Source organism: Sciurus vulgaris, assembly GCF_902686455.1.
Source record: "Sciurus vulgaris genome assembly, chromosome: 13".
NCBI lineage: Eukaryota > Metazoa > Chordata > Mammalia > Rodentia > Sciuridae > Sciurus > Sciurus vulgaris.
In genome coordinates, this window is record NC_136474.1 from 67,040,908 (window position 1) to 67,057,803 (window position 16,896).

Sequence of the window (16,896 nt, forward strand, 5' to 3'; positions counted from 1 at the left end):
TAGATGACACTGTTTCCAATGATGTCATATCTTTATGAAGCTAGGTTTCCTGTGATTGCTGTAATAAGAAATTCAATATGACAGGTAATCCCTGTGGAATAGGAAACAAGGGTGGAAGTGGCCAACCTGATTATAAGTTTTGAGAAACTCTGTAATGCCCAATAGGCAAACATGTATAATTAATAAATTATTGTACTTATTGGACAATAAAATGATTTTCTCTCTATTTGTGTAGATTATTATTTTTAAAAAACCCTAAACTATTAGGTTACATAAACTATCTGGATCTAACTACTAGTAAGTCATAGGAGCTTTTCAGTATATCTTTTGACCCAAAGGTGCTATGAACCAAGAAAGTTTAAGAATCTTTGCCTTAGATAGCTGCTGATTGCTCTCAGGATAATAAAGTCTAACTAATCTTGATCATGATTTGCAAGACTCTACATGACGACCTTCTCCAGCTTATTCTCCTCTTAACATGATCTCCAGCACTTCAGGATCTTTAGTTCCTCAAACATTTCTCATTTATTCCTTATTTGAGACCTTTGTATATACTCTTGTCTTTGCCCAGAAAGATCTTCCTTTTCTCTCTTATTCCCCAGCACTCAACCACGAGCATCCACTTTCCTATTTAATACCATCTCAGCCCTAGGGAATGAAGGGTATGAAAACTAACTTTATCATCTAAGGTAGCTTAACCCAGAGATACGATGAGCATGTAGCAAGTATGAGTCCCTGGGTTCAATCCTTAGCACCAAATAGTAACAATAATAATAATAATAATAAATTTTATAATGAAGTAAGTTAGTTACATGTCCTTGTTTCATACTACATTTTTTCTTAAAAACAAATTTGCACAAGAGACAATTTAATAAAATAGTTAATAGCACAAATCCTAGAGCCAAACTTGCAAATTCAAAAATCCCCAATTCTGATGACTATAATCCCAATGACTCCAGTGGCAGAAGCGGGAGGATCTCAAGTTCAAAGCCAACCTCAGCAACTTCGTGTGGCCCTCAGCAATTTAGCAAAACCCTGTCTCAAAATAAAAAAAAAAATAGCCAGGTAGAAGAGGGAGGAAAAGGTATACATTTGGCCTCTTCTGATGCATTTTGCAAACACAACTCTGCTCTGGACTTCAGATTGTTTCATGGAAATTACTCATTTCTTTCCTACTATAACTTTTCCTATGGATTAAAAGAGCCAGCCAAGAACAAGGAAGGCTACAGCAAGGCTCTGTCTGACAACACTTAGAAAATCACCCACCTTTGGATATAATTTGCTCAATTTTATATTAAAATAACAATATATTATTGACAAATATTGACCAATTATATATCAATCATAATGTATTGTGCATATTGATATATGTCTTCTTCCTTCTAATTAATATTATTTTGAACTCTTATTCAAATAAAGAACTTGAATGAAACTATTACCCATGTAGTGAAATGGCTAAATGATTAAAAAAAAAAATAAAAAAATAAATTAAAAAGGGCTGGGATGTGGCTCAGTGGCTAAGTGCCCCTGGGTTCAATACCTCATGGGAAAAATTAAAAACTAAAAATCTCAATTCTGCTGCTGCCCAAGTTGCTTACTCTTTCATAAAATGAGATGAACATAGCACTGGAAAGGTAACTCAGTGGTAGAGCACTTGCCTAGAGAGTACAAGGCCCAGGGTTCAATCCCCAATACTGAAAAAAAAAAAAAAAAAACCAGAAGAAAAGATTAATAGACTCAGAGTACCTGCTTCATATAAAAAATATTGAGAATACTACCTATGGCAAATGCTTTCTCTTGCTCCCTACACTGCTGAGCACCACAAAAACCCAACACACCTCTTTTGCTCACTACTGTACCATTAGCATCACACAGTATCTGGCACATGAGACATAAATACACATTTATGAACATAGGAAAGAAACATGATCTTTGCCCTTGGTCTTGACTCTCTGACTCCATTAAACTGACAGTACCTAGCCATGATGAACCCCATGCACAACAACAGAATCCTGGGAAGTGGGAAACAAAAGTACCAATTTAGTCTTGTAGTTTATTTTTTCCTACCTTATCATGGTGAGCAATGATTCAGGAGTAACTACTGAGCTTTATCGTTAAGCCTCAGCTATTATTTTCTTTTATATCTAATATCTTATCAAAATTAGGTAGGAAATAAATAATTGTGGTGCCTGAGCTTTGGGTCTCTTGGTCAAAGCATCACAAGTATATTTTAGTGTCTGGTCTTTGCTCTAGAGTCACACTCATGGGAGGGGCACTAGACCACAGTATTGGAAGGAACCTGTGGGGACATCTTCAATTTATGGACAGAATATACTGAAATATCTGAAAACTCAGCCACCCTGTGGGAAGCTTAATTTCAAAACAGTAGCACTATAAATTAATAGGATGTTAACTTTTGAGTTTTGCTAATTGTACTATGGTTCTACAAAATTTAACATTTGGAAAAGCAATGTGAAGGGTACATGAGAATAGTTTGTACCATACTATATTCTCAATTCTCTGTTAGACAAAAAAAAAATTTCAAAAAAACAGAAAAGTTTCATGAACATTTTAAAATACCAATAGCATGTTGCTAATATAAACAAGTTTAGATATTTATCTAATAGTCACTCAATAAGAGCTACACTGGTATAAAGACAACCTCTGCAGTGGCACTGATAAAAGAGCTTTCTAATGATTATGAGGTAATATGATTTCCTAGGACTAGTAGTGAAAAGAAAAGGTGAAGGACTCGAGGGACCCTCTCAGGAAAACTGGAGGAAAGCGCCATTATTCAGCTCATGGCCTCTGTTCTTCTGTTTTGCTACCCTCAGCAATTAAAGGAGGGAGGAAGGCAAGGGACAAGCAGCCCTGGAAGGGTGAGCACTGACTTAGGATTCAAGGATAAGGTCTCCTTAACCTTATCCACAGCACTGAGACTTCTGTTGTCCTTCAATCCTCTGTAATATCATCGACAGTGGTTCTCAAATATTTGTCATAGCTAATTGATCAAATTTCAAAGATCATTTCTATCTAGGGGCTGGACCCTAGCTATAACATGCCTCCAAAGATCACCTTCAAGTACTACCCAAAAGGGGAGAGGATCACTGAGCCTTGAAATAACCTCTCTACTCAAATTCACAATAACCAAATTATGGAACCAACCTAAATGCCCTTCAACAGATGACTAGATAAAGAAAATGCAATATATATATATTGCATTATATATATATGCAATATATATATATATATTGCATTATATATATAATGCAATATATATATAATGCATTATATAATGCAATATATATATATATACACACACAAAATATAAAATGTGTGTGTGTATATATACACACACACACATACACACAATGGAATATTACTCAGCTTTAAAGAAGAATGAAATTATGGCATTAGCTGGTAAATGGATGGAGCTGGAGAATATCATGCTAAGTGAAACAAGTCAATTTAAAAAAAAAGCAAAAACAAAGGCTGAATGTTTTCTCTGATATGTGGGTGTTAATTCACAATAAGGGAGGAGGTTAGGGAAGGATAGAGGTACTTTGGATTGGGCAGAGGTGAGTGAAAGTGGGGGAGAGGGTATGGAGGTAGGAAGTATAGTAGAATGAATTGGACCTTATTACCCTATGAGCATATTTGACTACATGACCAGTGTATCCCACATCATGTACAACCAGAAGAGTGAGAGTTATATTCCATTTATGTATGATGTGTCAAAGTGCATTCTACTTCAGATATAATGATTTAGAACAAATTTTTTAAAAAGAATATACCTCTCTAAAGCTATTCCTCAAAGAACTACCCAAAAGGTTCAAAACATCAACATCTCCAGTCATATGCACAATCAATTCAAAATTATTTATATAACATGCTCCCCCATGCAAAGTTCCATACCAGGCTTGTAGAAAACCATGATATAAAATTACATCTGTATTCTGAGTATAGACAAGCAAGTATGCAAACAGATATGATGGATAAGATAAACTGGTGAAACTCAAGGAACTCATCCCCAAAGTCTCTTTCAACAGGACCCTTGTCTAAGTTGCAAGTTGTCTTTGCCTCTTCCAGCACTGGTAGTTATTAACAGAGTCAGCAGGGTAGGAGAGCTAAGCTGCCTAAAAGCATATTGGAAACTAAAGATTGGAGTCAGATCGTAGACTGCTGTTTAGGTCAAGGGTGCTGTTGAGGAATCAGCTGTACCTAGTCTGAGTATGATGTTATAGTTCTCCCCAGTTAATGTTCACTGCATCCAGCCAATTCCTTCTGGCCTGGGTTTTTGCTTCTATTCTTGCCACAAAGCCTTGCTGTGACCCCCATTTAGCCAACTGGAATCTGAGCACCTCTTCTCCACTCTCAGTCTCACTCTTTCTCTCAGGACTGGCTCCTGTGTCCAGTATCGCTGTCCCCACCTGGACAATCCTCTCCGAAACACAACTCTGAGGCAGACACTGCAATCTGCCAGCAATGAGAAGCTCTTGCTTCCTACCGCAGCTCCCGTCCTTCAACAATAACAAAAAGTTATTGAACACTACTGCATGCCAGTCACTAGAAGATTGTGATATTCATGCAAACAAAATTGAATATGCACAGTGGCAGAGACAGACAATAAACAAGTACACAAAGAAATGATGTCATTTTTAGCTGCTATTAAATGATCTCATTGTTGTATTGACAATCGGCTAGGATTGAACTTGAGTTAAGTCTGCCTTTGATACTTTGTATTTTCCACTCCCCTTCCTCCCAAAGAAATGAGGGTCACCGCAGATAACACAGTCCACTTCCCCCCATGATTACTGAAGCAATCTCCCTCATTTCTTTTTCCTAAGAGCTCCCAACATCCCACAAATTTCAACTCAAACTATTATGAACACTTCTGTGATACGTAATTTCATGAGTCAACTTGGCTGGGCTCTTCAGTACCTATATATTTGGTCAAACGTATTCTGGGTGTTTCTATGAGGGTATTTGGGATGCAGTGTACATTTAAATATGTCGACCTTGAGTAAAGTAGATTTCCCCCAATAATGTGACTGGACCCCATCCTAACAGTTAAATGGCCGAATAAAACAAAAAATCAGCCTCCTTGGGCCTCTGTCTGGAGAAAGAATTCTCCAGAAGACAGCCTTCAGACTTCATCTGCAACATTGGCTCTTTCTGGCACAACAGCAACAGCCTTTGGACTCCAACTGGAACATCACCATTCATGGGTCTCCTTGTCTTACTAATTTTGTATGTACTAGCTGCAAAATTGTGAGAACTATTTCATATAGTAAATATCTCCTCCTCTCTCTCTTGCTTTTACTCTCACTCTTCTTACCCTCCCCATATGTGTGTGTGTGTATACATATACAAATATGGTGTACATATTTATTTTTATAAGATTATATGAGATTTCTTTTTAAGTAAATGAGTTTACACACACACACATTCCATGAGTTCTGTTTCTCTGGGTACTCCTGTTTCAACTCTCTATGACCACTTGAAGATTAAAAATAACTTCTTACCCCAAACAAAGAAGAGAGACTAAAACAAAACCCGAATATCCCCAAATGAGACTAAAGGCAAATGGTACTCCAACATACACTCACCAGTTGATTGACTAATCCAAAAAAGCATGATACTAATTGCTGAACTTAGAACTATAAATGCAAACAAAAACAAAAGATGAGACATTTCATCAAGAAGTTGAATGAGAACTATTGACTAGAGAATCAACTGGGGCAATGAATCATATATACTATCTAATCATAAGGAACAGAAATGGGAGTGGAAGAAGGTAAAAAGATGCTTGTTTTATTATCAAAAAGTGCTAAAAGTGGCAGAAACAGAAAGAAACTTAGATCATTATTACTCAGATCAGTAATGTCAAGCATAAAATGAAGACAATATTAGCACCTACTTTACAAGGTTGTCGTAAGGATTAAATAAGAGAATGGAAGGAAAGCTTAGACAGTGTCTGACTGTACTTGTTAGGTGCTCAGTACAGTTGACTGCTCTATTGGCATTTGCCTATCTTGTATCTTGAAATGTAAGGTCAGCTAAGTTCAAATGGAACAGGGATAAAAAATAAATAGGTGAATACAATACAAATGGGCTCTGATTCATGATGGTTCTACTTGCAAGTTTTTTACCCACGGTGGTACAAAAGCAGTTTGCATTCAGTAGAAACCATGCTTTATATTTGGAATTTTGATATTTTCCCTGGCTAGCAATAGGCTGTATGATACTCTCTTGCAATGCTGGGCAGTGGCAGTGAGCCACAGCCCCAAGTCAACCAAGCAATCTTGAGAGTAAACAACTAACACTCTCCAGTGTGTGATGTTGCTGCGCTCCAATGTCCTGTAGGTTAGATACGTTAAATGCTTTTTAACTTATAATATTTTCTGCTTGACTAAGGGTTCATCAGGATGCAACCACATTGTAAGTCAAAGAATATCCATATTATCCTGAGGAATATTAATTCATTAACATGGTCTAAGTCCCATGAAGAGAGCAAGGAAAGGTGATTTGAATTTGAGCTCTCCCCTGAATCTGCCTGGTAGATCCATTAACAGACAAACAAATGAAATTCCATGCAGGAATATTTAAGCATCATAACAGAATTTCAAGTACTGCATTGTGAAAGTTCAGGGAAGAGAAAGAAATAACTGGATATACAGAAATTGTAAAAGTAAATGTGAAGGGGTTGCTTTAGAGAAATGAGATCATGTATGTACATGGAGGAGGGTGAGGAGAAGAGAAGAAGATTGTGTGGAAAACATGCAGGTGCAGTGTCTTTGGTAACTTAATGTCGTCCAGGAGACCACAGATGGGGGAAGAGTGCCTCAGGCAGCAGGCATCGGGGTCAGATGTGGTACTGGCAGAAAAGTGAAATGCCACAGGTACAGGTTAAAAGACATTCCCAAGGTCACATGGCTGAGATGAAATTCAACTCCCACATCTGATTTCAAATCTGGGACTTGGATTACCCAACCCTCAATTTTGGAAAAAAGAAATTAAATTAAGGCCAATATCTTAACAAAAGTAGTATTGCCATTTGATTCTCTAGCAACAAACACAACTTCAAGCATACAGTAAGCAAGTATTCTAAGATGTAAAAGAATAATGAAAGGACCACTAGCTTTTTTAAGGTGAAGAATTAGTACGATAAATGAAATTTAACAAAGATATATTGAAATACTTACTAAGCTATATTCAGAATTTTGAGTTGGAAAAATCCCTCAAAAGGAGCTCTGCCTCTTTATCAGTATTCCAGTCTCAGTAACCTAGAAAATTCTCACTGATAACTAAAAAACAACCACCTCTGTGGGGTCCCGTTTCTAACTTCTATTCCAAATCAAGTGAATGTACTTAATCTTTCCTAGTAATCTACAGCAAATTCAAATCTTTATTTAGAAAACCATTTGTAAGGTATTTCACCAATTCTAATTTCTGCATTAACTCTGAGCTCAATTCATGAAGAGATCTGTAGCTGACTCTTGAGCCAGGCTGAGTATTATGTACACTGGTCTAATTTGCAAGGAATCAAAACATGCTATGTGACAGGCCTGAACACAAACTCCTACCCATGAAAGCATTTAAAAGTTCCCTGATCTCATAGGCCTGTCCAATGTAGCATGTTGTCCAACCAACAGGCCAGATAAACATTTTTTTTTTTTCACTATGTGGCTTTTTTCTGATTTCCAAATATTCATTGCTGATGCTAGCAAGATCATTTGTGCCCAGGGTGATTTTTTTTTTTTCTGGTGCTTCTTTTACTTATAATAGATTACTAAGTTCAGAGATGAGCTTTGGATTTTCTCTTGTCACTTCTCCAAGCATGTGTTTTTTGGCTCCCCGGCCCTTCCAGTGTACATAAAGTATGTTACCACTGATGAATACTCATGAATTTCTATAACTAACATATTTAATGAGCTCCTACTATGTGCCAGATACTGTGCTGGATGCTGATTAGATTGCCAACATCCCATGAAAACAGATAACATAAATTAAGAAAAAAATACCAAGTTGAGAAACTCAGTAGCCTCCCTGGAAAAGGAAACTGGTATGATCATCCAGAGGACTGAGGTTCTAAATTTGGATGTGCCTTTAAAAATCTATCTACATTTTTGTTTTTCATATAAAAAATTAGGGAGCAGGACTAAATGAGTAATGCTCCTTCCAGTTCTAAAATTGTAAATTTAGAAATCTATTCACAATTCCCTGAAACTATTCATGTTCCATAGCATTAGGAAAAAAACCTTGTCAATTATCTCATTGCAAATTTCTTCAATAAGTCCTACACTGATCAATGGCCTCCCCAATATAACAATAATTTATCTAAGAAAATCTCCAAAACTTACCTTTTATATATACCTTAATGTCCAGACCCATTTTTCCCCTATGTTCTGAAGTCACCCCACACTCTCCCATCCAAATGTCTTGTCTTCCACTGTTCTCTTAATCTGAAATGTTTTTTCTACCATCTCCACCTCTTTTCTGGGCAGTTCAAGGAAGATGTTTCCTAATCCAGTTGCATTAGTTAGCTGTGATTGTCTTTATCACGGATTTCCATAGAACGTTTTACCTCCCTAATGAAACTTGTCCTCTCAAGTTCAAGTGTCACATTGCTACTGTCTATTGCCATTGTGGACCTGACTGATGCAGTAATAGTCCCCACTACACTCCCAAGCTTTGTGCCTTTCTATAGTAAGTGGCTTTCTTAGTGAATGACAACCTAAGAGTTGTAAGATGCTGGCAAATGTTTAACAACAAGTTCTCAAGAGAAAAATTAAATTAAATGTTAATGGGAAAGATGAAAGTAAAACAATAGAAATGTTGGTGCTTTTGGCTCAATCAGATAGTAGTTTTTGAATTCTAGAAGAATACTTTCTCAAATTTGTTGTAATCATGATGTAATGACTATAGAGACAACACACTTTTAGCCATAATTTGTATTATCATCATCTTCACCCATTTTTGGAGTCCAGACAATCAACAAAATAATAAATCAAGACCTGATTTGTTGTGTTTGCTGATTTCCATGATGCAAATATGCCTATCATAGTTACCTTTGAGCTACCATTGTAATGTCACTGCACATGGAGCTCATGTTTCTAGACACTGCTCAAGCATCATGAACTCTAAGAAAGATTTTCTGACCCCTGACTACCATCTCAACTTTCCAAGCCACCACTTCTATCTTTCTATAACATAGGACTGATAGCATGTCCCTTATCTTGGATATAATTTCAAGGCTCTAAACAATGTACCTTAACTTTAAGAAGGCTTGCTCTACACACACACACACACAAAGTTAAATATTACAAAGATAAACCAGGAGACTTCAAGGAGAAGTATACAGTAATGGTACACAGTCTCTTCACCATCTCTTAGCTCCACTCTGTTGACAACTGATGGGTAGGCACACCCTCCCTGCTGTGGATGCCAGGAAAGCTCACTGAGCACTTGTGCAATTGATCAAACAGCAGGGGTGCCCCTCTTGAATTTTGAGGTGGAATCTGCTCCATCTTCAAGAGCTTTGTTCTACATGCCCATCCTTTCAATTGAGTGAACTACTTGAAGTAATTACCAGAAAAATGGAATATTAGGTCAATCTATGTCCCCCATCTAAAAGTAGCATAGAGTGGAGCTAGACCCCTTTGTTAATCTTGCAGCTTTCCCACTCAAATTCACCAGGTCTCCTCTGTCTCTTGATAGATGGTTATATGTGTTATCTGGGCACTAACTCAAGGTCAACTTACTCTTAAAATTTTTACTAATGTTCTCCTCTGACCTAATCTTCAGCAATTTATAAGGAAACTTGTACATTATAATATATTGATAAAATGATTAGAAATCATTATAATAAAATGTTATAAATATAATTACAATATAATAATTGATATCATACTTGAACTAATGCAACTAACTTCCCACTTTGTAATTTTCACTCACAGCAATTCATTCTTAGGAACCATTTGCCACCTCAGATGATTCTGTAGGTAGTAAAACATAGGAGTGCATGCTGGTAGGTGCATCAAGTGCTGCACTAGCACTCAACTAACTTTTGTAGTTAATTCGGATGATCTCATCCTTCCCTGCTGCACAAATTTGACCCTTCAGTGTCTTAGAACCTGTTCACCCCTATCTGAACCTTCGGGAAGGATCAAGAAGAAGAGCATTTTTTTATGACTGAAAATGAAAAAATAAGAAGAGAGCATCTTTCCCTTACGGTATCTACTTCCAAAATTCTTTGTGCTGCTCTGGAAGATCCAGAATAGATATCTAAGATTTTCAAAACAGGAGGTAATCCCTTTGTCTATAAACTATAAAGATTCAAAGGAAGTACAAAGACTGACAAGGTTGAAGTCAATTAAGTTTTATTAGTATATCTAATAACTGTACTCACCCCTTCTTATGATAGAGTTTCAAGTATAAGCTTCTACATTGCATAACCTACACATGTCAACATTTCTGTCTCGTTTTCAGACAGACAGAATCAGAGAAGTGAGATGCCCACATTTATTCATTTATTGGTGGAGCCAAATTTGGAGAACTTCCAATTCTTAAACCAATGTGCTTCCATTTAACTACAAATCTTTTTTTCACAATGGTAGGGGAGAGAATTTAAGACATTGTAGAGTGTTAGAATTTGGAAAGGGAATGGAAAGACATTTGAAATTTAAAAGAAGAAAACTTAAAATAAAAGTTGCTATTGAAGCAGTTTAGCATAGATGTCATGCAGATAAATCCTCCAATCAAAATACCTGCCTCGGAATCCAACGTTTTTACTTATTCTAAGTGTGCCCTAAAGCAAAAATACCTCTCCAAAAGCTACAATGTAGCCAGTGCAGTGACACACACCCGTAATCCTGCAACTAAGGAGGCTGAGGCAGGAGGATTGCAAGTTCAAAATCAGCCTCAGCAACTCAGTGAAGCCCTAAGCAACTTAGCAAGACCCTTCCTCAAAATAAAAAATAAAAAGAGTTGGGGATGTAGCTCAATGGTTTAGCACCCCTGAGTTTAATCCTTGGCACACATACACACCCAAAAGTCTCTATCTAATCAGCTGGAAAATGGGTCTATCAAAGTATCATCTTTCTGAAGGTCATTCTAAGGATGTAGTGAGATAATTCATGTAAAGCAAGCGGTAGAATAAAACATAATACATAACAAAATCACAAACTATAATATCAAATAGAAATTTTTAAAGTAGCTTAAAATTCTTATTATGAATTCATAGATAGCAGAACTAGAGTTGTTCTTGAGAAGAATTGGGGTATTTAGGAAATGCTTTTAACTCCTTGATTCCAGGAAGAAGGGCTGGGGGCTTCAACAATCATTTTGTGACTTGCTAGGATAAATTCTAGGTGATGAAACACATATGTATGTATAGAAAATTTGTGTCTGGGTTAATACACCCATGAGATTATTGACTTCTAGAGGGCAGGGACCCTGTCTTCTTCAGATCATCTGCAATCCTCCCAAATACCAATACACTGCTGCACACTCAATAAAATAATTTTAATCCCTTATTTATTGATGGAAAAAACATGAGGTATTTGGAGAGATTTGCCAACAGCAATTGATCTTGGAAAAGAGCAATTAAACTATCAAGCAAAGTCAATGGCAGGCAGAAACCAAGAAAATAAGCACTGAGAAAATGGGAAACTGAGGCAGCAATTGCCTGGTAAAGAAAATACTTATAAAACACTCTAACTTTACAGTGAGCATTAATTTTATATTAAGCACTGCATTTGATCATCTCAATTCTCCTGAAAGGGAGATATTTTAACATATGACAACTCTGAGATTCAGAAAGATAAAAAGGCTGGCTTGGAGGCACACAGTTAATAAGTTAATATAAAAAGGTAAAGTCAAAGCCTTGGATAAGAAAAAAAAAAAAAAAAGGCAAACAGTATTTGGAGAAATGATCCTGTTTCAAATTTCTGTGTTTAAAAGCAGTTATATTGACAATGATTTTCTGACACTTCTCTATCAAGAAAATAATACTTTTACATCATCAGCAAGTTTTGTGTTTTGATGGAGCTATAGTTGCTAAAATATAATATTTGAATATTTGCTGACTTACTGGCATAAATCTTGAAAACATAAGCTCATAGACTGAAGTGTGTGTGTGTGTGCATGTGTGTATGTGTGTTCTAACAACAGTTTAGCCCACTATTCATCTGGGGGAAATCTGGTGATTAAGTCATGCTGTGAAGAACCTCAGAGTCCCCCAGCAAAAGTAACCTGAGCAGTGAGAAGTCCAGGCTCCCCTGGGAGCCTTTCTCTCTCCTCCGGTTGTCTCTGAGAAACGTGCCTCTCAGTGCTCACCATTCCACACCCCTTAGGAGTCCTCCTGACAGACTTATGTGAAGGTCCATATTGGTCTGATCTATCTGCCAGTTGTCCTGAAAGTCCCTTAAGATCAACTTCAATTACTTCTCCTTGTACAAGAGCAGGTGCTTGACAAATATTTACTGATGAATGTATTTGGGCTGGGGAATTGTAATGTAATTTAATAACTGTTTGAGAATAAATATGAAAAAATCCATAGAAATACAGAGAAAGAAAAATTATTTCTGACTGGAAGAGACAGACCAGACATTACAGCATAACACTTAAAGTGAGCCATGATGGATGAGTGGATCACTCCAGAATTAGGATAATTATAGTTAGATAAACAAAGGACTGGATAGAATTTTAGTGGTAATGTAGTCCAGCAATCCTTTATGAACAGGAAAATCCCTTCATAATTTGAAAAGATTTCAAATTTTTCTATACATAATATGACTAGGTGCATAATCATGAAATTAATGAAATAAGTGTGGGATATCATTTAGTAGTACTATCCGGATCTATCTAGATTCCATTTATGGTTTAGTGCCATGATTGTTGTTTTATATTCCAGATTAATATTGTTGGGGATCATTCAGGCTGTTGGGGCTGGCTGGGACTTCTTACATTACTATAACAATTCTAAGAACCACTTAATTATATAACACCACTTCTACAAACCTGGTTAGGGGATAGTGGGCCTGGAGAATATAAACCCACTTCCCCAGATGGGGTTGCCCATTATTTCCCTATTGAACTTCACTCCCCTCTTCCTATCCCAATGGGCTCCCCTATTCCTCTATCCCTAAGAAGATAAAATTTAGCCAGCTTCTTCTGAGACAAAAATAAATGGATAGAGGAGCCAGTTGTCAAGTACATTATATGAACATCACCAGGGGCTCATTATCACAAGATTTTGCTATATTCGATTTCCTTCTATGGCCTATGAGAGATCAATCAACATATGCTTCTGTGCCCCAGTTGTAAAGCAAGCAGTCCATCCTTGAATACTTCCAATCAATATAAATTTATATCCCAGACAATATGCTATTTTAACATACATGATATATGTATATGTGTATGCATATATATATATACACATGTACATATACATGTGTATAAATATATATATATATTTATATATATCTTGAAAGTTAGATCCTTCAGGTTTGGAGAAATAGTGTCTATTTACTAAGTTTTTTCCCTGAATTCCTTCAAAGATTGTCTTCCTTGTTCACTAATTCCTAGTGTCAAGAGAACTGCTGGCAATGTGATGGGCACTGAGAAAAGGTGTGCCAAATGAATGAGTAGCAGTCTGCTGAAGACGTAAGTAAATGAATGAATGAAAGGTTCCAAGTGCTTTTGTCCAGTGATGGCCATGCCCTCATATGCCTCCATGCCTCTTAAAGTATTGAACCCAAATTAGAATGAAAACTATTGTCCAGCAAGCACAAAGGGCCAAATTGATTACTACTCTCATCCTGGATGCTAAACATCATGAATGCAACCCAAGACTGACTTCTGCTTTTGAAGAATCCTGTTACTATGGATTCATATCAAGTTTATAGTCAGCTAAGACCCCCCTGAGATTTTTTTCACAAATCTATTCTTAAGTTACGTCTCCCCCAATTGAGTTTTCTGGCTGAAGTGCAAGAGCTCACATTATTCCCTGTAAGTTTTTTCTTATTGGATTTAGGCCATTACTTCAGCATCTAAAGAACTCTTTGAGCCTTGATTCTGACCCCTGACATATTAAATATTCAGCCTAGCCTTGTGCCACTTATAAATTTGATCAGCATTCTCACTGTCCTCACACAGGTCTTCAATAAGTAGCTGGACAAGGTCCTGCATAGAGCCCTGAGACTTGCTTCAAGAGACTTTCCTCCAGATTAGTGGTCATTTATCTTGCAGTTGCATTATTGCCTGAAAACACATGGGAAGAAACAAGAAAGAGAAATAATATATCATCAGAGCTTAGACAGACCTACTTTGTAACCTCAGCTTATCATTTACTAATTGTGTTCATCCTTGCAAGAGATGTATGTTGAACCAGACTGTAGGGCAGGAAGGCTATTCCAACAGATGCAAACAACAAAAGCAGTGATTCAGAGTTGGGAAACTAAGGCATACCCAGAGGACAGGGGACAAAAAAAAAGTGTTGCTTTGAAAAAGAGATAAACTACAAAAGCATTTTTTAACTTTTATGTTTGCATAGAGGTTGCCTAACCCTTTTTTTCATCTACTAGCTAAGCCTTATTAATTGGAGAAAATAACCGTTTTAAATAACATAATTTATCTCATAACAAGTATTTACATGCAATTTGGTATATCAAAAGAAGACTGGGATTCCTGGTTCTTCATAAACTTTCTTTGTGACATTGCTTAGGTCATTTAATTAGCCTCTTGACTCGTTCGTCTCTTATACAAAATAAGGGAGTTAGACTAAGTTCCCTGTCATTTCTACTGTGGTGATGGGAAGGGTGTGTGTTAAGGGGAAAAGTCTATGGAACCCAAAGCAGTAAGTTCCGTTCAAGTTCATGCTGATACCTGTTTTTCCTTCTTTTAATCTCATTGCTGTTAGGTTTAAACTCCAAGAAATCTTTCTGCCAGTCTATTTTTGGTCCTCGTTAGGAAGAAACATGAAAGAAGAATTTGGCAGGCCAAGGACCCCACCAGTCATCACAGTATTTAGGAAAAAAGCCCAGAGGCTGGTGAAAAAAAATTCACTGAGTTTCCTTATAAAATGTAGTAAATTGCTGCAAATATTATTTGATTCTGTTCTAAATAATACCTCATACAGGGAAAGCTAATACTTGTGCTTCAGGTCATGAAGTGATAATGAGTCAAGATGATCAAAATTAGAATTAGGGTTGTATTTTCTTGCACAGATACTATTATCTCTATTAGAATCAGAAGACAAGCTGCACTAAAGATTAAATTCATAACAGCGTTGCATGTGCCATATTAGGAGACTCAGTTGGATTGGCTGAGAAACATACCAGTCAAGATCCTCCAGATTGTTAGAGACAGAAACCCTGTTCAGTATAGTTTGAGCTAAGAAGGGAATATATTGGGTCATTTGACTAGGAGGGTCAGAGATGGACCCATTATCACATCTTCCTCTGCCCAATTCACATCTCTGCTTCTTTACAAATTCACACAGTCTTTTTCCATGAAGCAAGGAAAGGAGGGAGGGTACCAAAAATCCCAGGATTCCATCATACCAGCTTTTCAGCTCATGATAAAAAGGTAGCATTTTGACATAAATAAAATCCCAGGGAAGAACTGTGACTGGTTTTGGACCATAATTCAGTTATGTACCAGATACTATGATTGACAATATGCTTAACTTGTAACCAGAATATTGACATACTCTCTTTGGCAGACCCAAAATAACCACACAGGGTAGAATAAGATCAATCCCTCAAAGGAAGAAATATCCATAATTGAAGAAAAAGGAAAAATACCTGGACAGAGAAGGAATAAAAGTCCACTACAAGAAGTCATTGAGTCTGCAAATGACCATTTATCATAGATGACCTGAATCCACTTCATCCTACATAGGAATGTTCTGGTCATCTCTTTGGTTTCCACTACCAATAACAGCAAGAATTTCCCATACAGATATTTGTTTCTTCTAAAATTCAGACACTAAAACCTAATACCAAGTATGTCTTCAGAGTTAGAGACTTTAGAATATATTTGGGTCATGAAGGATAAGCCTTCAGGAATGGGGCCCTTATAAACGAGGTCCAAGAGAAATTCCTCATTCTTCTGTCCTGTGAGGACCCAACGGAAAGAAGCTATGAACCAAAAGATAGGCTATCACCAGACAGCAAATCTGCCAGCCCCTGGACTTTGACTTCTCAGCCTCAAAGTGGAAAAAAATGCATTCTATTGTTTATAAACTACCTAGTCAAGGATGTTCTTTCAAAACCCTAAAGCACTGGCAAGTGGGGCTTCTGCTATAACAAAACCCCAAGAATACAGAAGCTGTTTTGGAACCAGATAATGGGTAGGAGCTAGAAGAGTTTCGAGGTGCATACTAGAAAAAGATGTTGCTGCCAAGGGCCTGCTGAGAACAATCCCAGGCTTAGAACAGAAAGAAGAGAGCAGTTGAAAAGACTCAATCAACTTAGAGACTAAGTAAATAATACTGCACAGAAATATTGATAGAAGTATGGATGGTAAAGGTCATTCTGATGTGATTGAACAATAGATAAAAGACTGTCCCTGTTATTAAGATGACAAAGAATTTGATTGAATTGTTTTGAGTCCAAATTTTTTTTTTTTTTTTTTTTTTGTGGAAGGTAGAACTCCCAAGCAATGAAATAGTTGAGGAAATTGGCTGAGGAAATAGCTAAGTGAAGTGTTGAAGGAGTGTCCTGGTTCCTCTTGACTATTTATAGTAAGAAGGCAAAAGAGAGAAATGATTTAAACATGTGATTGTTCATCAGATAGGAGGCAGAACATTTGGAAATTTTTCTGTTTATCCATACCAAAAAGAATAAGAGAGGCTGTTCAGGAGAGAAAAGGAAGGTTCTGATCAGAGAG